The following is a 23,463-nucleotide window of genomic DNA, read 5'->3' on the forward strand; positions in this document are numbered from 1 at the left end:
ACGCCACAGATGGGAAATGGTGGCAAGGTGCTCCAGGCCGTACTTACAGAGGGACATGCAGCGCCTCCACCATCTGACTGCTGCAGGAGCAGAGCAGTGATCCCAACGAGCCGCTCTGCCACCAACTTACTGCCTGCCACGCAGACCGATGCCTCTGGATCCCCTTTTATATCCCTGCCTCTCTACCCCAGCCTGGTGCCAGATGCCAAAGCGATAGACACACCGTGGGGCAGAAGCAGGAACCCATGTGCTAGCAAAGCAGCTCGTTCCTCTGGGCAATCTGGATCCAGCTACAAATGTGGGGCGTCATGAGGGAGGGAGGGCACAGAGCTGGGCAACAGATGCAGCCAAGTCCACTTTTCCTTAGGCACATGAGATCTGTATGCTTCACGAGTCACCGCGATGAATTTCAAAGCAACTATGCTGGGCTGGCTTCACTCTGACTCCCAAATCTCTATTGCTAACTGCGGTGCACACAAGGAGATCACACTGGTTTTTGTCACGAGTGCAAGTCAGGAGCGCATTGCAAAGGCAGAAGTGTGCCATCATCAACTCTGAGACTGAAATGTGAAAATATTTCAATTGCTAGACCTGAACCTCGATGAAGGGAAACCATCTTGGCCAGCAACCTCAAATAACCAGCAACGTTGTCCTGGCTCGCCCCCAACCCCTTAGAGGGAAATGAGCCAAATCAGAAGATAGTGGGGAACATTTTAAAGGGGGGAATGTTTGGAGTACATCTGTGTTCAGCCCATCTCCTCCCTCTCTACCTCTGGTTCTTGGCCACGGTCGTCAAACTATAGCGGGCACCAGAATCACCTGGGTGCTTGTTTAACAGGTGAAGAAGTCTCGAGGTCGCCTCCGGTCACTCAACTGGATAGTTAGCTAATATTCGGGGAACACCTACTATGTGCCAGGCATTACTGTAGACACTAGAGATCCAGCAGTGAACAAGACAGAGTCCCCGTCCGTGGGAAGCTTACAGTCTTTTTTTTTCTTGAAAGATTTTATTTGTTTATTTGAGAGAGAGAGAGAGAGAGAGAGAGCACGTGAGCCAGAGAGCACAAGCAGGGGGAATGGCAGAGGGAGAGGGGGAAGCAGACTCCCAGCTGAGCAGGGAGCCTGATGCGGGGCTCGATCCCAGGACCCTGAGATCATGACCTGAGCCGAAGGCAGCTGCTTAACCGACTGAGCCACCAGGCGCCCCAGGAAGCTTACAGTCTAATGGATGGGCTAGACAAGAAAGAAAGAAGTTAATTGCCAATATCCAGGAGCCCTATGAAGTACACATCATGTGTGGATGTGACATGGAAAGACCAGGGTGGGGTTGTGATTTTAAAGAGTGTGACCAGAGCAGGCCTCTCTGAGAAGGTGATGTTTGACTGAGGCCCGAGTGAACAGAAGGAGCCGGCCATGGGAAGGGCATTATATCAGAAGGAAGAGTAAGAGCAGAGACCCTGACCGAATGAGACAGGGCTTGATTCACTCAAGGACAGAAGGACAGATAAACAGAAGGCCTCGAGAGTCATTGTCAGTAGATCTTAAAAAAGGGCCAAGAAGCTGCATTTTTAACCAAAGCCCTCCCCCCATCCCAGGTGATTCTGAGCTGTAGGCCCAGTTGAGAACCCCCAGGTTACACTGTCATTCAGAAGCCTGATCCCAAGGCCTGCAACGTCACCCCAGTCAGCAGGCCTGTGCTAATCATTGTTCACTGAGAAGGGAAAGAGTCCCCACAATAATTCCACTGGAAAGTTCCTTGGGAGAAGGACAGTGTCTGTCCATTTCGTAGCCGTGGTGCCTAGAACCGTGCCTGGTACACAGTGATATCTGGTGAATGAAATGAATGAGCGGTGCTGGCCCCCATAGCTCCCGGTGTTCCGTGAACTCATTTTCAGTGAACCAGAGTTTTTCTCAAACAAAAATTTCATAAACGCCAAATTAAAAAGCAGCTTCTTCCTGCCCCCCTCGTTACTGGAGAATGCTTTGTGAGAAACTCCCCCTTTCCAAGCAGCCACGTCCAGGGTAATCTCTGCATTTTGAGGTAGGGGCTCCGTCTCACCACGGGCTCTGGGGGCTTAGAGAAAGGACTGGTTGAAGGGGCTAAGCTCACACTTGGAACCAACCAGCCAGGGCCTCAGCCCCGGGGCTACCTGGAAGGCCCGCATGTGAACTCCTTGCTGTCAGGTGCCACCTACAGGCTGCCGGGAGTGTGGTGGGCTCCCTCAGGAGCCCTGGCCAGGGCTGCTGTGGGGGCCTCCCCAAGGCTTCTGAAGCCTCAGCATGATCCAGTTGAGGAAGTAAGGTCGAGGCCATGTGTGTGGGCCTCCTACCTGCCTCTCTATGCATCCTTCTCAGCACCTCTTACCTCAGGCGGCCGGGACCATTGGGCTGGTTGGGGTTGTGAATCCGCATCCCAGATCTCTTCCTCTCCCTCCCGCCTCCTTTACCAAACAACACCTTCCTGTGGAGACTTCTACTTCCGGGAAGATGGAGTAGGTGTACTTTTCTCCACTCCTCCCTTCCCTCTCTGAAAGACCCCGTAAAGAGGTTCAAGAGACAAGCTACTGACTGGGAGAAAGTATTTATAAACCACATATCCAACACAGGACAAGTATCTAGAATATATAAAGAACTCTCAAACCCAACTGCAGAAAAACAAGCAATCCAATTAGGAAACAGCCAAATAACATGAACAGACGTTTCGGCCAAGAGGATATACAGACGGTCCATAAGTACTTAAAAGCATGTTCAATATCACTGGCCATTCGGGAAATGAAAAATAAAACCACGACACGATACCTATCAGAAAGGTCGAAACAAACAACAAAATGGGGCACCTGGCTGGCTCAGGCCATAGAGCATGCAACTCTTGATCTTGGGGTCATGAGTTTGAGCCCCACATTGGGGGTAGAGCTTACTTAAAAAAAAATAGCAACGACACCAAATGCTGGTGAGGATTTAGAGAAACCAAATCATTCGTATGTTGCTGGTGGGGTTATAAAATGGCACGGCCACTCTGGAAAGAAGCTTGGCAGCTTCTTAAAAAGGTAAACGTGTGGGGCGCCTGGGTGGTACAGTTGGTTAAGTGTCCAACTCTTGATTTCAGCTCAGGTGATGATCTTGGGGTCATGGGAGGGAGCCCCACATTGGGCTCCTCGCTGGGCGTGGAGCCTGCTTGGGATTCTCTCTCTCCCTCTCCCTCTGCCTCTCACCCTCCCCCCCCACGTGCATGCATACTCTATCTAAAAAAGAAAAGGTAACCATGCGACTACCATATGATCCAGCAATTACACTCTTGGGCACACATCCCAGAGAAATGAAAACTTACGTCCCCACAAACACCCATCCACAAATGTTTACAGCAGCTTTATTCATAATAGCCAAAAGCCAGAATGGGCCCAGATGTCCTCCCGCCCGTTAAGCGCTGTGATACATCCATACCATGGAAAACCACTCAGCAACAAAAAGGAATCAAGTCTTGACACATTCAACAGCCTGGATGAACTTCCAGAGAACTCTGTTGAGTGAAAAAAGCCAAAGGTAACATACTCTGATTTTACTCAGATAACCTTCTTGAAGTGACAAAATTAGAAGAATGGAGAACAGATTAGTGGTTGCCAGAGTTGAGGAGGAGGGGTGAAGTGGGAGGGAAGTGGGTATGGCTGTACAAAGGTGACAGGAGGGATCTGTGTGGCGAAGGAAATGTTCTGTACCTTGACGGTTCTGATGTCCACACCCTGGTTGTGATTGGGCGCTCTAGTTTTGCAAGACGCCACCATTGGGAAAACCTGGATAAAGGGTACTTGGTCTCTCTGTGTACTGTTTCTTACAACTGCATAGGAACCTAGGGCAAAATAAAACGTTTAATTGCAAAAGAAAAGACCTGGGGCACCTGGATGGCTCAGTCGGTGAAGTGTCTGCCTTCGGCTCAGGTCATGATCCCGGGGTCCTGGGATCGAGCCCCAGTCGGGCTCCCTGCCCAGTGGGGAGCCTGCTTCTCCCTCTCCCTCTGCCCCTCCCTCTGCTTGTGCTCTCTCACTCTCTCTCTCAAATAAATAAATAAAATCTTTTTAAAAAATTTCCAAAACTTATTTTAAAAGAAAAGAAAAGAAAAAGAAAAGACCTTTCTGTTCCTCTGTTTATCCCCTTCTCTTGGGCCCCGCTATAGTAATCCATGCAGGGTGCTAGCAGGTAGTAAAGGCACTGATGTTATCCCCACATCCTACCTACCTCAACAGGGGTTTCCTGGTGATCGCAGAAGGGCAACGTTTTGTAGAACACATTGCCTTGAATTTAAAATCAGGTTACCTCGAGGCCTGGTCTTCATAGGCTTTGTGACCTCAGACAAATTGCTGGGCCTCTCTGAGATTCCATCTCATCCCCTGTAAACAACTTTTAGAGAGTAAATGAAAAAGTGAAAACACATGGTAAATTGTAAAGCGGTACTCAAAAGGTCTTTTTGCTTGTCTTCCTCCTTCCCTGTCCTTATTCCTTCCAGCTAGAGGAAGGGACTACGTCTAGAGGAAGTCTTGTGTCTTCCTGTGTTCCCAGGGCTTAGCCCAAGTCCCTGCCCCAGGAGGTGCTTGGGAGGTGCTTGCTCATGCTGGTGATGGCAGAATGTTTAAAGCCAGCGGTTCGCTCTAATGGCGGAGAAGATAGGTTCAGCCCCACAGTGGACACAGGCCTTGGCCGTGTCTTCGGAGGAGACTTTGAAGAGCCCTTGGTAGCGTCCCATGTCAACAGCTCCCTTCCCTGGGAATAGCTTCACTCAGAGACATCATGGGACCGAGAGGCAGGGTCCATGGAACAGCCCAGCTGCCAGTTTGGGGGCACCAGAGAGGACAGGAGAGAAGAGAAGCTTCTCCCTTTGCCCAAGAACTTTGCTATTCTTTACCACCTTTACTCGTCACCGCGCTCCTGAGGCAGGCAGAGCAGGGAGCATCCCCGTTCTCCACGTGCAAACCCTGCAGGGAGACAGGGCTGAGGCCTGCCCAAGGTTCACAGGGCGAGTGAGTCAGTGGCCCAGCTGGCGCCAGACTCCCGAGCCAGAGATTTTCCACAGCAGGGATGGTGTCCAAATGGAAAAGCTAAGACAGAGAAAATGCAGCTCTTCCCTGCCCCAACCTGGAGCCTCTCCTGAGGGAATTTCGGCCCGGCCTCACCATGTCTTTCCACCCAACTTGCTTTCTGAGGGAGCTGCGGTCACAGCAGGCCTGGTGGGGGGCTGTCCTGGGAGATGGCTTCCCTCCCTTTAGGCTCTGAGCTGTCAGTGACCTATTTAAAGACAGAGAAGCCAGGTTGGGGTTTGAGTCTCTCGGGGTGCCTCTCACAGGTGGCTCCCCGGGGACTTCCTAGGCACCTCTTCCTGCTTCTCCTCAGTGGTGACTGTTGGTGCGGGGGGAGGTGGGGAGGGCACTTTTCTTCTTACCTGGCCCAGGAAGCCCAGAGGGTCCTTGGAAACTCACTCAGAGACTGAAGAGAACAAGTCAGGGCCTATCTGGAAGGCAGGCTGAGGGAGGGGAAGCCGCCCCACGCACCCCGCCCCCTCCCAGTCTGGATGCTTTCCCCAAGGGCCCCTTCTCCCCTCGGCCCCCCCCACCAGGTCTCTGAGAAGACTGAAGTGGGAAAAAGCACCAGCTGCTCGGGAGGGGGAGTACCAGAAGCCATTGGCTTGGATTCGTTCACCCATTAGCAGGTTGCCAACTTGGAAAGCAGAGAGCGTTCCGCGGCGACTGGGAAGGTTTGAACGGGGGAGTCGGAGGGGGTGGTGGGGTGGCAGGGAGGACTTTGGAGCAAGCAAGCCCTTGCTGAACACCCCTTCTGTGCCTGGCCCCATGCCGGCCCCCGGGAGGCCACTGCTCCTGCCCTCAGCTTGCTCTCCTTCTGCGACCAGGGGTCAGAGCTCCCAGGGAAGGCCCGAAGCAGGAGGTATGAATGCTCAGGCCAGCCGGTCTCGGCTTCCGGGCAACCCGTGGGACCTTTTTGGCAGCCTGCCTAACCATTCATCTGTTCATTCATTCATTCATTTGCTCGTTAACCATTCCTTCGCTTCATAAATACTTACGAAGTGCCCATTCTGTGTTGAGCCCTGGAGGGACGGTGGTGGACAGGGCAGGCTCTGTGCCTTCTGGAGCCTACAGCCTAAGGGGGTCCGGGTGGGGGGGCTCCTTTAGGTGGGGTGGTTCAAAGAGGCCTCTCCTTACCATGAGGCCACAGCCTACTTCTTACAGACCCACAGATGCTTTCCAGTCAGAGCTGCCAAACCTGAAATCTAAGTGTCTTGTAGAAACTGCCAACAGCGCAGACATCTAAGACTCAAAAATGGGTCCCTAGCACCTCATAAAAACCTTCTCCCTTCGCGGGGCCTCTCACCGGTAAAGGAAGGTTTGAAGAGGGAGGAAAGAGGCAGGCGAGGCTGCAGTGGGGCCCCTGGAGCCCCCGGCCAGTGGAGTGGCGTTGGTGTCACTCAGTAATCTCCTCCTTCAAAGAGCTCCCAAAGTCCCTCCCTGTCTTTTAAAGTCACAGTAACTTAGGACCAGGGGGTTCTACTTGCCCTCATTCGTGTGCTCAACAAGAATCCCTCACGCAGCCACCAGGAGCGGGCACTTGTCCGGCGGCTGGAGACCCAGGAGTCAACTAGACAGCCCCGGCTCTCGGGGAGCTTCCAGTCCGATCCGTGGACGCGACGGGGATGAATTAATTTCATGAATACCGAATTCATTACACTTATGCTAAATACTTCGAAAGAGACTAAGAGGAAGTCCCTCCTTCAAGGCAGGGCTCAGGGAAGGCTTTCCGCGGGAGGTGAAACCCTAAGGATGCAGGATGCGCAGGATTTGGCCCCGGCCGAGAGGCGGGGGAGAAGGAAGTGCTGTCTCACAGAGGACACGGCAAGGGGGGGCCCACAGGCCACGTGGCGGGGGCACTTCCAGCGAACAGAAAGCGGGCCAGGGTTTGGGGCTGAGCCAAGTCAGGAGAGAGAGGCTCAATATGAATTCCGCGGTGCGCCTGGGTGGCTCAGTCGTTAAGCGTCTGCCTTCGGCTCAGGTCATGATCCCAGGGCCCTGGGATCGAGCCCCGCGTCGGGCTCCCTGTTCGGCGGGCATCTGCTTCTCCCTCTCCCTCTGCCTCTCCCCCAGCTCCTGCTTTCTCTCTCTCTCTCTCTCTCAAATAAATGAATAAAATCTTAAAAATATATATATATGAATTCTGGAAGATAGGCAAGGAGAGGCCAGACAGGCGGGACCTCACGCCCCCAAGAGGCATTCAGGTTGCAGCCTAAGAGCTTTGAGGAGCCACTGAAGAGCTTCGGCAGGGGACAGAATCAGGTTGGCATTGGCTTTGTGGGGGCAGCCAAGAGTGGAAATGGGGAGACAGTTGGAAAGCCGCTTACAGTCATTCAGGTGGGAGATGAAGACGGAAGCCTCGATCTGTGTGGAGTGGGGAAGTTGGAGGCCAGTGGAAGAGTCTAGACACATTTAGGAAGTCGAGTCAACAGGACATTTTGGTGGAGTGGCTGCGGAGCTTCAGGGAAGGGAGGATTTGTCCCCATTGTCCAGAGTGGCAGGTGAGAACACATAAAAAAAAATCTCCAGAACCAAGGGCTTGAGAAAGTTAAACAAGATACCAAAGCGCTGCCCATAAATGAGAAAACAAACCCTGAATACACGCAATGACTTGGGTGGCTATCAGGGGCATTATGCTGTGGGGGGAAAAAGCCAACCTCTAAAGGCTACCTACTGTATGATTCCATTTGTGTAACATCCTCGAAGCGACAGAATGATAGAGAATGGAGAACAGATTAGTAGTTTCCCGGGGCGAGGGATGGAGGGTGGGGGTGACTATGTAGAGTCGCTTGGGGGAGAATTTTGTGGTGACACATTGGTTCTGCATCTTGGTCGTGGTGGTGGTGGTTTTGCATGTGGTAAAATGGCATAGAGCTGCAAACACACATCGTCCCAGGGCCAGTTTCCTGGTTTTGATATTGTATTACAGCAACATAAGATTTAACCCCGGGGGCAGGCTAGACAAAGAATACACGAGAACTTTCTATATTATCTTCACAACTTCCTGTGACTCTATACTTATTTCAAATTTTATTTAATGAGGGTGGAAGAGACAAAACACGGTGTGTGGCATGTAGAAAGCATTTGATGAAACGCAGCTACTATTAAAACCAGATGTTGCCCCTCCCCCATTTTCAAGGAACCTCGAGCTCAGGCCTGTGGGGGAAATAACAAGGCCTGTGGCTATGGTGACATTCTGAGTCAGGGGGAGTGGGGGCTTAGGTTGAGTTGAATAGAGGGGACACAAGGATAAGGGAATCCATAAGGGCTTTTTTTTTTTTTCTAATAAAAAATATGAATTAGGCGACTTACAAATTGAGATTTCAGAAGGGGTCCCCTTAAAGGTCTTTGAAAGACCAGCCTGCATTTATGAATTTGTTTACAGGTCATTAACTCTTTTTTTTTTTTAAAGATTTTATTTATCTATTTGAGAGAGAGAGAGCATGAGGTGGGGAGGGTCAGAGGGAGAAGCAGACTCCCTGCCGAGCAGGGAGCCCGACGTGGGACTCGATCCCGGGACTCCAGGATCATGACCTGAGCCGAAGGCAGTCGCTTAACCAACTGAGCCACCCAGGCGCCCGGTCTCAGAGTGGCTAAAGTCCTCTTGCGGGAGATCGTGCCCCGGTTTGGCCTGCCATTAACAATCCATGGTGACAACGGACCCGCATTTGTGGCGGACATTGTACAGGTCTTGACCAAATCTCTCAACATCACCCGGAGACTCCACACCGCTTACTGGCCCCAAAGTTCAGGGAAAGTAGAGCGAATGAATCGCACCCTCAAGGGAACCTTAGCAAAGTTTTGTCGGGAGACTAACCTCCCGTGGCCGGATCTGCTACCCCCAGCTCTCCTGCGTGCTCGCTGCACGCCCGGGACATCAGGTTTCTCCCCATTCGAATTAATATATGGACGGCCTCCCCCGTGCTTGGGAAGCCTTCCAGGAAACTTGCATTAGGTTGGAGATAAAGGGCTACAGGAGCAGCTTCAGGCCCTGGGGGCCACCCTGAATGAATTACAAAAGTACACCACTGAGCAGAGCCCTATCTCCTTCGGGTCTCAGGTACACTCCTTCCAGACAGGGGGCTCAGTTTGGGTCAAAGATTGGAAGAAAAACCCCCTCAAACTGCAGTGGACAGGGCCCCACACTGTTGTTCTAACCGCCCCTACTGCCCTCAAGGTCTCAGGTGTCACCCCATGGGTCCACCACTCCAGAGAGAAGAAAGCTCATCATTCGGACGAGAAGCTGTGCCAATGGAGAGTCCAGCCAAACCCCACAGACCTGCTCCGGCTTCACCTTCGACGAGACCCCACCGACTGATGGACACCTGCTCACCGTGGTCCCTGGCTCTCATCGGCGTGATTTCCCTCATCTTGGGAGTCAGACTCTACTGTTGCCCCTCCTGACTGGACTTTCCCCCAGAGGCTTGCTATTGTCATTGCTTATTGGGTGACCCTAGGGTGTATTACTGTACTTACTCGTCCACGGGTTTCATCTGCTGTCGGGTTAGCCACAATGGCTCCCTCTACCTAAGGTCGTAGACCCCACTTTTACTGGCCCTCTGCTGTCTACTCCTGAGCACATTTCACCATGGTTTTCCTGGCCCCAGTTCCAACAGCAACTGGAGGGCAGTCAGTCCCAGTCTTCTGCTGCCTGATGTGCTGTTCCTCCACACTGCATCTAGCTGCCCGGCCCGGCAAGGGGGACAAACTTTTGTTATCACCATTACTGGCAAATGGACTTTCCAACTTATCCCCCTCAATCCCACATCAGCGCCCCCATTAACTTCTTCTACCTGGGATGGGCACACACCAAAGGTTAACCTCCATTTTGATGGATGCCAGCTTCTTGATACCTCCTGGGAACCTCACAGACGGTTGGTAGATATCTACATCTGTGCGGGCCCTACGCCTCAACAGCCAAACACCTGCCCTCAGTTCTGCTCGCAAGCCTGGGGATGTGAGTCATGGGTGGCGACTTGGCCGGGAATGGAACAATGGTCCACCAGGTGGTGGCACCTCAAACAGTGCAGTGACATCCGGATTTCCTTGGCACGCAGCGCCACCCCATCCTCTTGCTCTAACAATCACTGTATACTGCTCACCCTCTCAGTCTTAGAACCCAATGCCACATCATGAGCTACAGGAATCATTCTCCTGTTGGGCCAATATCACCCTATGGGAACCGACCCCTTGGCCAAATTTATGATTAAGTCCATGTTCACTCCAAGCCTTACAGTCAACTTCCAGAGTCAGACAGAAAATAACTCGCCCTGGTGCATCCCAGGGTCCCCCATCCCCACACAGCAAGCATCTATAGCACAACTGTTAGGTATGATTAATGCCTCCCACCAAGCGCTTAACCACTCAAATCCACCCCTAGCGTCTGACTGCTGGATCTGTATGAAGCCCGGTCCCGTCCAATACCTAGGTGTCATCCTCAACCAGTCCACCATGTCACCTCCCACCTTGGCACCGGGGACCTCAGATTATCCCTTTCTGGCTCCAGTACCGCTGTATGGCAACTCTTCCTCTCCCATCACGGGCCACAGTCGGGTCTGTGCGCCTAACAACACTTTTCTGGCTTGTGGTCAAGGTGTGTACATCTGCATCACCCCACGTGATCAATCATGCACGCTTGTCAGTCTCTTACCCGATCTTTCCAGGTAATGCCCCACTCATATGGGGACCTCCTAGCCGCCCTCGATGCTCCCCCGTGGCCATCCCTCTTATCGTGAGCCTGCTGGCTGCATCAGGTGTTGCCCTCGGTGCCACTGGCATCGGGATGTCCCAGGTTCAGTACCAGGGGTTAACTCAACAACTCACGGCAGATTTTTCCGCCCTCACTCAGTTGACCCTGGCCCTGCAGCGCCAACTCGATTCACTGGCCCCAGTGGTCCTCCAAAACAGGCGCAGGCTCAACTTGCTCACGGCCCCACAAGGGGGGCTCTGCCTCTTCTCACAGGAGGAATGTTGTTTCTATGCTAATGAGTCATCCAAGAAACTCTGACCCAATTACAGAAACGAGTACATTGCTGGTGGGAAACACACCAGCGGACAACTTGGTGGGATTCCCTCTCACAATGGTTCCCTTGGCTCGCCCCGCCTCGTCGGCCCCCACCTATTGCTTCTCCTCACAGCAGCATTTGGTCCTTGTATTCTTAATGCCCTTACTAGGTTTATCACTGAGATCAGACTCCAGTTACTCCTTACTCACTATCGTCCCTTAGAAGATGAAGATGATGCCCTGTAAACTAGGTGTTTAAAGGGGCATCAAAGGGGGAAATGATAAGGAAAATCTGAGTCCTAAGATGGCCGACCAGGCCAGCAAGGGAGTCCCAGTCCTTGCCCCAGGGCTCTTCTGGGTTCTTCTCCCTGCTCTGCTTCCCAGACGTGCCAATCCTGGCTCCTCTCCCTGCCCATGCGCCGAAAGTGCCCAGTATGCGGAAGCAGAAGTGTATAAATTGCCCCCTTTGTTTGTGCTCGGGGCTCAGACCTTTGGAGACCACTCTCCTCTGAACCCGCCAGTGTTAAATAAACCTCCTATCCTCCAAGATCTCTGGGTGCTGCTCAGTTCTTCCATCGGCCGATCCAGTCCAGCTTCTGTAACAGTTCCATGGTCCAAAACTCAAAATGTGCAAGAAGGCATTCAGGGAAAAGCCTTCCCACCTCTGTTCCTCCTCAGGCTCTCTCACTGGAGACAGGCACTAATAAGCAGTTTCTTCTTATACCCTTCCACTGACACTTTGTTTCCTTCTTTATTACCTCCTCTCCAAGTTTTCATTGGGGCTTTTTTTTCCCCCGCATTTCCACGGAAGTGCCTGCTCTTCGCTTGTAATCAGAGACCACAGCGTCTTTGCGAAGCGCTGCTCTACAAAACTCGCTATTGCCTGGATTGCGTTTTAAGCAATTCGATCCTCTTCCACAAGAGCTAATCCTTTGTGCCCTGCTCTGGGCCCTGTGATGGACCCCAAGATGAGTAAAGCCTTTGTCACTGCCCTGAGGGAATGTCTTTGTTAGTTGGCGACCCGAGACTACACACCCGAAATAAATGGCTCCAGCAGATGGGGGTGCACTGGGGATTCATGGGCTGGCTTATGGAAAGCCTCAAACGCTGGGAGAAGTGTGACCTCAGGACTGTTGGTCTTCAGCAACCTGGTGATTAAACGTCCCCGGAGTCCGTAGACCTAGGCCCCAGTGCCAGCTCCAGTGCTCCAGCCATTTCCTTCCTTCCCTTTCCTTTCCTTCATTTCCCTGGCCTCAGTGACTGCCTCTGTAACATGGAGATCAGCGTTCGCTACCAGAGGCGTATGGCGCCGAGTAAGCAGGGTGATGAAGATGCGGCGCCCGGCGTACAGTGGGCACCCAGAAGTGGGTTGGTTGTGCTTTCTCATAGGGAAAACTGCATAAAACTTGGGCCCATGGTGGGGGGTGAGTGTGTGGGGGTGAGTGTGGGGGAGGGTATTATGTGAGTGTGTATGTGTGAGTGGGGAGGGAATATATGTGTGAGGGGATGTGGGGTGTGTGGGAGTGTGGGGGGGGTTGTGAGAGTGGGGGGAGTGTGTGTGTGAGCGGGTGTGTGAGAGTGTGTGAGTGTGCATGAGTGAGTGGAGTGGGGAGTGTTGGGGGGAGTGTTTGGGGGTGAGGGTGGGGGAGGGTATTATGTGAGTGTGTATGTGTGAGTGAGTGGGGAGGGAATATATGTGTGAGGGGATGTGGGGTGTGTGGGAGTGTGGGGGGGGGTTGTGAGAGTGGGGGGAGTGTGTGTGTGAGTGGGTGTGTGAGAGTGTGTGAGTGTGCATGAGTGAGTGGAGTGGGGAGTGTTGGGGGGAGTGTTTGGGGGTGAGGGTGGGGGAGGGTATTATGTGAGTGTGTATGTGTGAGTGAGTGGGGAGGGAATATATGTGTGAGGGGATGTGGGGTGTGTGGGAGTGTGGGGGGGGTTGTGAGAGTGGGGGGAGTGTGTGTGTGAGTGGGTGTGTGAGAGTGTGTGAGTGTGCATGAGTGAGTGGAGTGGGGAGTGTTGGGGGGAGTGTTTGGGGGTGGGGGTGTGTGTAGGTGCGTGTATGGTGGAAGCTAGTAGTAGCGACAGGTTCATGAGCTCTAAGAAGGGGGAGCAGGGAGGAGGCGGAGAGAGAGACCAGATGGGCTCATTACCCACACGTGGAAGCTGATACTGAATCAATGGGGTTGAGCTTCCCAGTTGACCGCTAGGGTAGGAAATGGCGGGAGCGGGGAGGGGGTGCTCTCTGGCAGTTTGTGGGCATGATCATGACATGCTAAAAGCAATGTTTGACATGACTCATATAGGAGCGGCGTGGAGGCTGACGTGGAAGGAGACAGGACGAGAGGCACAGAGGACAGTAAGGACTGCATCATGGGGACAGGTTCTGAGAGCCAGTGCCTTGGTGGGCACAGAGGAAAGGGATGAGCTGCGGGTGACCATAGGGCTTCTAGTCGGGGGAACTGGGGCTATAAGAGAACGAGCAAATGGGGCTCAGTTTGGTGGGGGAAATAGGGGTACATGCCATCTGTGTCCTTGGGACTGCAAGACACCTAAGGGAAGCAAAACATCCTACTGAAGTCGGTACCTTGATTCTGCTTCCTATAAATGGAACGAATGCAACTGAAAAGGTTGCATACATATCCTTAGGGAAGACCGAGATAGGGCAGATGGCACCGGGCCCGTTCCCTGGATTTCTGACCCTCCAATGTTTTCAACAACGACAAAAAATCTGCCTAAAAGGAGAGAGGGAGAAGCAGAATGTGGCTTTAGATCCCGACTTGAGATTAGGGACTGTCTGGATTGTCATGACCATGAGGACGAACGGGATGCTTTGGCCATCAACCCTATCTTGGGGTTGGGTTCCTTTGTACTGCCTGGTAACGGAGCTTCTGAGCAGCTCGATTTGCCTAATAGTGTGAGCAGGGTGAGGGACAGACCCGAGGCTGCACCCTGACGGGCTGTGGAGGTAGATCTGGAAGGTCTCGGCTACACCACACTGCCGGGTAAGCCCCTGCTCCAGGTCTCCCTGGACTGGGGCAGAGATGACCTTCACACTAACAACTTTTCAGGTCTTCATTACTCTGGGTACATTCCTCACTCCCCTGTCATAACCCGAGTGGCATCTTAGCTTGTGCTTGTTGCCGAGAAGAAATCAGAGGGGTCACATACTGTCTGATTCCGTTTGTATGAAATGTCCAAAACAGTCAAGTCCATAGAGATGGGAAGCAGATAAGTAGTTGTCAGGGGCGGGGGTGGGGGTGGGAGAGGAAGTGAAGGGTGACTGCTGTGGGTACAGGGTTTCCCTCTGGAGTGATGAAATGTTCCAGAATTAGATAATGCTGATAGCCAGATAACTCTGCGAATATTCTAAAACACCACTGAATGATACACTTCAAAGGAATGAACTTTACGATATGTGAATTCTATCTCAATAAAGCTGTTATTTAAGAAAACGATCAAGCAGATTTCTGCATTCATGTCTCATGCGAAACCCACAAAAATGTGTACACACTGAGGGGTAGCTGCATTTTCACTGACAGATCGCAATCTTTAAAAATGTATTCCTGGGGGCCCAGGGGTGGCTCAGTCGTTAAGCGTCTGCCTTCGGCTCAGGTCATGATCCCGGGATCCTGGGATCGAGCCCCGCATCGGGCTCCCTGCTCGGCGGGAAGCCTGCTTCTCCCTCCTCTACTCCCCCTGCTTGTGTTCCCTCTCTCTCGATGTGTCTCTCTCTGTCAAATGAATAAATAAAATCTTTAAAATAAATTAATTAAAAAATAAAAATGTATTACTGAAGTAGAGTTGACACAGTGTTATATTAGTTTCAAGTGTACAACATAGTGATCCTACAATTCTATACATTACTGGGTGCAGTCAGCATCGGTCACCATGGCACGTTATCACAGTATTATTGACTATATTCCACACACTGTAATTTTCATCTCCACGACTTATTTATTTTATATTATAACCGTTATTTTATAACTGGAAGACTGTACCTCTTAATCTCCTTCACCTATTGCTCATAAGAGCGGGTATGGCTATTAATACTTGGCAATTGCACTTATGTTACCTAAATTGTCCTTTGCTAAAACTCAGAAACCCCAGGGATGGGATAAAGGTAGGTGGGTGGAGGGCTGTTTTCTCTGATGATGAGGCTATCGGGTTAAAAAAAAAAAAAAAGTCCTAAACAAAACCAAAGTCCAACAAACCCCAGGAAAGTGATTAGTGCTTACGTTTCAGATCACGTAAACTTTCATTGGCCTTGGCAGGACTGTGGAGGAATCCTGACATCAAAATGAACTGCGCTCATCCCTTTCCCTGGGATTCTAGGCATGAATGTATCTTCCCTCAGCATCTGGCTGACATCTGATTCCCCTCCTCATTTTGAATGTGCTGCTGTGGGTGTTTTCAACGCACGGTCCTGCACACATCCTCATCCACACCGCAGTGAATACTTCTCCGTAGAACTATATGAAACTTGGGGCGCCTGGGTGGCTCAGTTGGTTAAGCGACTGCCTTCGGCTCAGGTCATGATCCTGGAGTCCCTGGATCGAGTCCCGCATCGGGCTCCCTGCTCGGCAGGGAGCCTCCTTCTGCCTCTGACCCTCCCCCCTCTCATGTGCTCTCTCTCTCTCTCATTCTCTCTGTCTCAAATAAATAAATAAATAAATAAAAATCTTAAAAAAAAAAGAACTATATGAAACTCAGTTCAACAAATGTTTAGTGAGTGTCCACCATGCACGAGGCACCATAAGAAGAACAAGACGGCTCATCAGGCTCTCTTCTCCCCCTGGCTGCATAATCGCTCTCCAGAGCAGTGCTTACTGGGTGCCAGATACTCCACAGGGAGAACTGAACGGTGTGACAAACGCATGCCCAAATTTACCTTCCTTCCTGTCCCAGGCTAGTTCTGCTGCTGGGTCAGGCGGAGAGCCCTGAAACACCTCTGTGGGATAGTTCATGGTCATGCTTGGCCACTCTCATGACTTGATTTTAATTTATAGCCAGGAGACGTGCCTGGCCAACACTGACCCCAACACTGGGGTCTGCCCCAAGAGCCCAAAGAACCAAGGCCGGGCTGTACGTGCACAGTCTTGGGGCCCTAGGCATGGCTCGGCCACAAATTCAATGTGTGGCCTTGGCAAAATCACGCCCCTCCCCCCTTCCTGGTACATTTCCTTTGTAAAATGAGGGAGAGGAGCGTGACAAATTTTAGGGTTTATAGAACCATAGCTAATGAAGTGTATCAACTTAGAGCAGCCAGGAGGGGGTTAATGCTGAGACCAGGATTGAGAATCAGTGGGATGCTTCCAGAGGCCAAGAAAAAGGGGGCAGGAAGCAAGAAGGTGTGGCTGGTTCAGTTTCAAGTTTATATAGGCTGATTTCCACGGAGAAAGAATTTGAAGTGATTTGAAGGGTATTTATGTTTGCCCTGGATCAAGAAGCAAGCCAAGGGAAATGGGGGTTATGTTGGCGACTGGTTAGGAGCTTTTCTTAAGTTCAATAATGGTTAAAATAACTCCAGGAGGTTGGACCTTAGAAGTTGTCTCCATTTAGGAGTGTTGGGAACAGAAAGACTCCTTTGCCCCCATCAAATACCTCTTTTCCCAGTTTACCATTACAAAACCAAACCAAAACAAAACAAAGAGCCCACACGCAATCACTAGATCTCAATGATCAGATTCACACGAAGGAGGGAGGGGCTTACGGTATACCAGGCACTGTGCTGAGAACGTTATTTCCATCCAATAGCTATGGACAATGCTATTGGACAATGCTCCCGACAATGCTATGAGGTAGGGGCTATCACTATGCCTGTCCTGCAGATGGGGAAACTGAGGCACCTCACCTGCGCTCAGCACTCTTCCAGGAGCTGTGGGTGTTACCAAGTGTAGAGGCGCGGGACGGCACATTCCCTAACATCTACAGCGGTTCTGCAAACTAAAATTATGTCGATTGCCTAGGATAAAGTCACTGAAAGGATTTGCAAGAGCTGAAGATCAGAGACGGTTTGCTAGTGATGTTTTCATCTTCCAGCTTGAAGACAAATTTCCCATTTTTATACTATCCCAGAACGAAGAGAACCATAACTCGTCTCTCTCGGTTTGGGTAAGAGATTGAATGCGCTTTTAACAGTTTTATTGTGCTTCCTACAGTGACCGTGTTTCACTCTCTGGAGAGCAGAGGGGTGGCATGTGGCCTCCTGTGTCCGTGCCTTCTCAACGCCAGGCTTTGCACTGTGAAAGGAAGAATTGTGCTTTGCAAAATGAAGAAATGGAAAGATCTTCCCTGGGAAGAGAGGACATTTATTTTCAAAAATGGAAGGAAGAAGACAAGTCAACATCACCCAGCTTCCCCCAGCCCCGGCCCCAAGCAGGGTCAAGTGCAGACTGTCCATTCCTCAAACACATCGTGTTCTTTCTACCTCTGTGCCTTTGGGCAGGCTGTTCTCAAGGCTTCTCATTCTCTGAATTCCAAATTCAGCCAAGATAGAGCTCAAATACTGTCTCTGCATCTTGGGAACCCCACTGCCCATGCACCCTGCTCCCCGACTTCCGGCAGACTGGATTTCTTTCCCTTTACCCTGTGCACCAAGGAGAGGTCTAGAATATGGCAAGTATGATCAGTGTGACCTGGCAGACTCCCCAGCTAGGCCCATCTCTTCAACTTTGTCCCCTCCCCAAACACAAACACACAGCACACACGCGTGTGCACATCTCACAGAGCACAGTAGATGGTTGTGGTTAAGTGGGTGAACTCAGGAACCAGGCAGCTTGAGTTTGAGACCCAGCTTTGTCCCTCGCTAAATGAATGACCTTGGGAAAGTAACTGACTCACTCTGTGACTCAGTTGTCTCCTCTATAAAATGGGAATAATAGTAGTACTTCTCTCATAGAATTATTTTAAGGATTAAGTGTGAGCATATCTCTAAAGTGCACAGCTCAGTGCCTGGCCTATAATAATTGCTCAGTCAGTGGTACTTAGTATTAGGATTGCACAGGACCTGGCATATAAAGGATGCCATATATGAGCATGTGAGTATCTGAGTGGTTCACACAATAAAGCTTTAAGGGCTTGAATTAGGGAGAAGTCAGGGACAGCGGGGCTACGCAAGGATGCTGCTTCCCCTGACTTCAGTATTCTCTCTCACTGCACCCAGTTCTTTTTTTTTTTTAAGATTTATTTATTTATTTTAGAGAGAGAGAGAGCATGTGCACAGGGGGCAGGGACAGAGGGAGATGGAGAGAGAGAATCTCAAGCAGACTCCCTGCTGAGCATGGAGCCTGATGCGAGGCTCAGTCCCACGACCCCAAGATCATGACCTGAGCTGAAACCAAGAGTCAGCCTTTTAACCCACTGAGCCACCCAGGCGTCCCTCGCTGCACCCAGTTGTCTTCCTTCAATACACATACCACACTTTGTAGTCATACCTGTATTTGTTTACTTGTTTAGTGTCAGCCATTCCCAGTAAACTAAGTTCCATGAGGCCAGGCCCATGTGTGATTTAGCCACCACTCTATGTATCTCCTGTGCCTGAAATGGTGCCAGGAAGATAGCAAGTGTCCACGAAATGGTTGTTGAATTAATGAATAAATGAAAGAAGTATTCAGGTAGGGATGTGGGATTTAGGTGGTCCCAAAGGATGGGTAAGTGTTGAATAGGTAGGTAGGCAAGGAGGATTCCAAATGGAAATCCTGAGAAAACTGAGCATGCATAAGGTACTCGGGGGAATACAGCCAGGAGATCCATTTGGCTGAGAGCAAAAGACCATCACTCGGCTTGCAAAGGGTGGGGGGAGGGGAGGTAGCCAAATAAAAGACTGGGGAGAGGAAGTAGGGAATTGCCTTGAATGTCAGGCCACTTAGGGATTCATTCTGTTGGCTAAAGCCTCAGCCTCTATCAGGATGCAAATATTCCTAGGAAAAGTATGTTATCAGCCAAGTAGGACTGAGTATAAATTCATTTACTTGCTCTTTGCCTTAGGGAAAATTTTGCTAGAGGGGAAAGTGATGATATCAGGAGGCTGGAGGGGAAAGTGATGATACCACTGGAAAGAGGAAAGAGTGCCCCTGAGATAATGCAAAAGCATATAAAGGGGCGCCTGCGTGGCTCAGTCAGTTAAGCATTTGACTCTTGATTTCAGTTCAGGTCATGATCTTGGGGTTGTGGGATCAAGCCCCACGTTGGGCTCTGTGCTCAGCGGGGAGCCTGCTTAGGATTCTGTCTCCCTCTCCCTCTGCCCCTTCCCCCCTCCTTGCACACTTGCACTCGCTCTCTCTCTAAAAAAAAAAAAAAGCTTATAAAGAGGGAGGTGAAGACAAACCTTTTCTACCTCCAGTGTTTCCTTGGTCCAGAGCCTGAACCTCAAACTATTTACAGTTTTTGTTTCTTTGAAAAATGACTTTTCTTTATAAAAGATACAGACCTAGGGATGCTTGGGTGGCTCAGTTGGTTAAGTGTCTGCCTTCGGCTCAGGTCATGATCCCAGGGTCCTGGGATCGAGTCCTGCATCGGGCTCCTTGCTCAGCGGGGAGCCTACTTCTCCCTCTGCCTGCTGCTCCCCCTGCTTGTACTCTCACTCTCTCTCCGGCAAATAAATGAATCAAATCTTTAAAAAAATAATAAATAAATAAATAAAATAAAAGATGCAGACCTAGAGTAGGAGTGGCCTGGGTGACAAGGGGAAGTTTTTAATTATTGATTAAATCTCTTTACTTGGTATAGGTCTGTTCAACTTTTCTGTTTCTTTTTTGAGTCAATTTGGTAATATGTGTGTTTCTGGGAATGTGTCCATTTCATCTGGATTCTCTGGTTTATTATCGTACATTTCATTGTGCCATTAAAAGTCCTTTGTAAATATCATTTTTGATAGCTGTATAATATGCTATTGCATGGCCATCCCATGATTTATTTAACCATACTCCTAATGGTTCTCCTCAGGTGATTCCCAGGGCTGAAATGAATGTTTTTGTACAAAAATCTCTATCTGTATTACTATTTCCTTAAAATAAATTCCTAGACATGGAATTTCCTGGACAAAAGGCGGCTCTTAAAGCATCTGGGCCAAATTGCTATCCAGAAAGGCCAGGCCCATTTGTTTTATTCTTCAACACATAAGAGTGCTTTATAATGTTGGGGCTTATGATTTTTAGACTATCTTTGCTGATTGGACAGGTGAAATATGCTACCTTAGTTTTAGCTGTCATTTTGAAATTTCGAGTGACATCAAAGTTTGATACTATTTCATTACACATTTGTATTTCTTCATATGGGATTCATCTGTTCAGTTCTTTGTCCATTTGTCTTTTGCTCTCTTAGTGTCTTTCCTATTTTTTTAAATTTTTAAGTGTATTTATTTATTTAAGTAATCTTTACACCAAACATGGGACTCAAACTCATGACCCAAGATCAAGAGTTGCACAGTTTTCCGACTGAGCCATCCAGGCACCCCAGTGTCTTTCCTATTGAGGTACATCATCTCTTTAATCGATTATCTTCAGTACTTGCTGTAAGAATTTTCGGGGGGGGGCTTGCCTTTAATTTTGTTTATGCTCTTTCTTAGGGTCCAGAAGGCTTCATTTTTCTGTAAGCATACCAATTAATTTCTTCCTTAATGATCTCTTCTAACATGTCTGCCTAGAAATCACTTCCCCATCCAGCAATTAGATGGATAACCTCATTTTTTCCTTTTAACAATGTATCTTTTATACATGAAGAATTTAGTTCAGTGTAGGATGTGATGATTTTTCTCAGATCGTAAATCATTCTACCACTGTTTATTCAATAATCTTTCCCTTTCCCGTTGATTTGTGATCTTTCCTTTACCTTATAAATTCCTGTATATTTACGTATACATATGTACATATGCATATATTTTTATTTTGTTTATTTTCTAGGCTGTCTAATCTGTTCCATTAATTTGTCTCATCTTGCACCACCATTATACTGTCTTTCTGTTTCTCCAAACTAGTATTTGTTGGAGCACCTGGGTGGCTCAGATGGTTAGGCGTCTGCCTTCGGCTCGGGTCATGATCCCAGGGTCCTGGGATGGAGCCCCGCATCAGGCTCCCTGCTCAGCGGGAAGCCTGCTTCTCCCTCTCCCACTCCTCCTGCTTGTGTTCCCTCTCTCACTGTCTCTCTGTCAGAAAATAAATAAAATCTTTGAAAACAAAAAAACTAGTATTTGTTCTGTACAAGCTTCCACTATACATTAGATATTCTTCTACTCTTGCTTACAGGGTAAACAAGTGCATACCAGCCCTTTGGCTCAGGTTCACAGGGCTTCCCTGGAGAAGGGTGTCAAGCCACTTAAATTCAGGATGTCTTTCTCTGATGCCGCCTCCTGGGAGCACTGAAAATCTTCAGGCTCCAAGGGGTACAAGCCAGGCCCAGCTGTGTGGAAGCAAACAGGTCCACGCACAGAGCTCCGTGCCTTGGTGAGGAGCAGCTTTACTCCCTGGGACCGCACAGAGTTTTGTCCAACTACTCAGGGCAAAATCAAGCCCATGGGAAAGAATCCTATGACTGAGCAAGATGCTCCCAAACACCCAGGCTCCGGCTCCCAAGGTAGGACTGAAGACTGGTGCTAAGAGGGACTGAGAGGCAGCATGGGCATTTCTGAGAAACTCAGTCCTACGGGCCTATTTCTCTAGGTTTTATCTTGTTGCTGGAACTATCATGCTGTTCTAAACGCTGTGGTTTTGTAACATATTTTGATAACATTAGTCCTCTGACTCAAAGTTTCTTAGCTCTTTATATTGGTTACTCCTCCAGATAATGAACAACGCAAGAGACGAAATGAACCAGGCTCCAATTACGCCGTGAGAGTTCACGCCGTCTTTAGCTTGTAGAGGGAGGGATCTAAAGAGGGAGGATATTTCGGCCACACTTGTCCGAAAAGCTGAACTGAAAAGGAATAGCTTACCATGCCAACCAGTTTCAAAGTCTATTTTTCCCTCTCTCCAAAGTAGAATTACTCCCTCAAGCGGCAAATATTATTTTTATTTAATTTACTTCTATTGGTACCATGATGGAATTACCCTTACAAATGCTCTTGGACTTGTCTCTGTCTGTGGAGCATGAACGAGTGACTTAGCCTCTCTGGGCCTCAGTTCCCTCATCTGTAAAATGGCGATGATGATCTCATTATGCAAAATGCCTGGCTCAGAACCTGGCTCAGAGTAAGCGATGGGTAAATGGTAGCTATAGCAGAATTATGAGAGGTAGTAAAGCATATGGTTTAAGACAGGCTCTGGGGCCAGACTTCTTGAGTTCAAATCTTACCTCATCACTAATTTTTCTGATCTTAGACGAGTTACCTAAGCTGAACATGCTTCAGTTTCTTCGGCAAAATACGGGTAAAGAAAGTACCTGCTTTATTGGTTGGAAGGAATGAGTTCGTGCTATAAGACAGAAGTTTCTGGTACATATTAGGCACTCAACTAACATTAGCTGTTCCTGTTGACGGTGTCCTTGGGGGTGGATATAGTCTTCAACCTCCTTACTCGGTCTATGCTACTTCATAGCACCATCTAGTGCTTGTTTGGGGAAATTCCAAATCTACCCAAGCAACAATCATTTGCTTGGGAGTGTATCTTTGTTTTCTTTTTTTTTTTTTTAAAGTAGCCTCCAAGCCCAGCTGGAGCCCAGCCCGGGGCTGGAACTCACAACCCTGAGATCAAGACCTGAGCTAAGATCAAGAGTCAGAGACTTAACAGACTAAGCCACCCAGGTGTCTATATATATATATATATATATATATATATATATATATATATATATTTTTTTTTTTTTTTTTTTTTTTTTTTTTTTACTTGTGACATTTTATTTATTTTTTTAAGTAAGCTCTATGCCCAGCGTGGGGCTTGAACTCACGACCTGGAGATCAAGAGTTGCACGCTCTACCGACCGAACCACTCAGGCACCCCAAGAGAATATCTTTTAGAAAGTAATAAGAGCCATTTTTAGGGATACAAATATTTTTTTGGAAATATCTTCTGATTTCAACTCTTCTCTAGTCTCTCTGGGCTTGTATTTATAACAGGCAACGTTCTTGATTACAAACAACAGAAAAACTGACTCGGGCTGAATTAAGCAGATTATTGAGCCTTTCACAGAATCAACAGGAAGGCAGATGAACCAGCCTAGGGAAATGGATAGGAAGCAAGAGAGGCTGAGCAGGGGGGACCCCAGGGAAGGTCATAACCAAGGTCATGGCTTGGTTAGTATGTCACTACCAGCAAAGGGCTACCTCTACCATTTCTAGATACCACCACCAGAAATCACCGCTGCCTCTGGACCCAGCTGATCTGACACTGTTGGGGCCTCTGCTAGATGCAGGTCCTATGAATGAATTCATACACGGCCACTTGCTGTATAAGTCTCTCAAGT

General features: G+C 49.4%; 1 protein-coding gene across 1 annotated transcript in view; it reads right to left on the minus strand.

Moving 5' to 3' along the window:
• KIAA1210 (KIAA1210 ortholog) overlaps nucleotides 1-23,463 on the minus strand; it is a 135,910-nt gene that overhangs the window by 99,336 nt on the left and 13,111 nt on the right. The window lies entirely within an intron of this gene.

Source organism: Mirounga angustirostris, unplaced genomic scaffold (genome assembly GCF_029215605.1).
Source record: "Mirounga angustirostris isolate CCGP_5_RB_7025 unplaced genomic scaffold, mMirAng1.0.hap1 SCAF_11, whole genome shotgun sequence".
Taxonomy (NCBI): Eukaryota; Metazoa; Chordata; class Mammalia; order Carnivora; family Phocidae; genus Mirounga; species Mirounga angustirostris.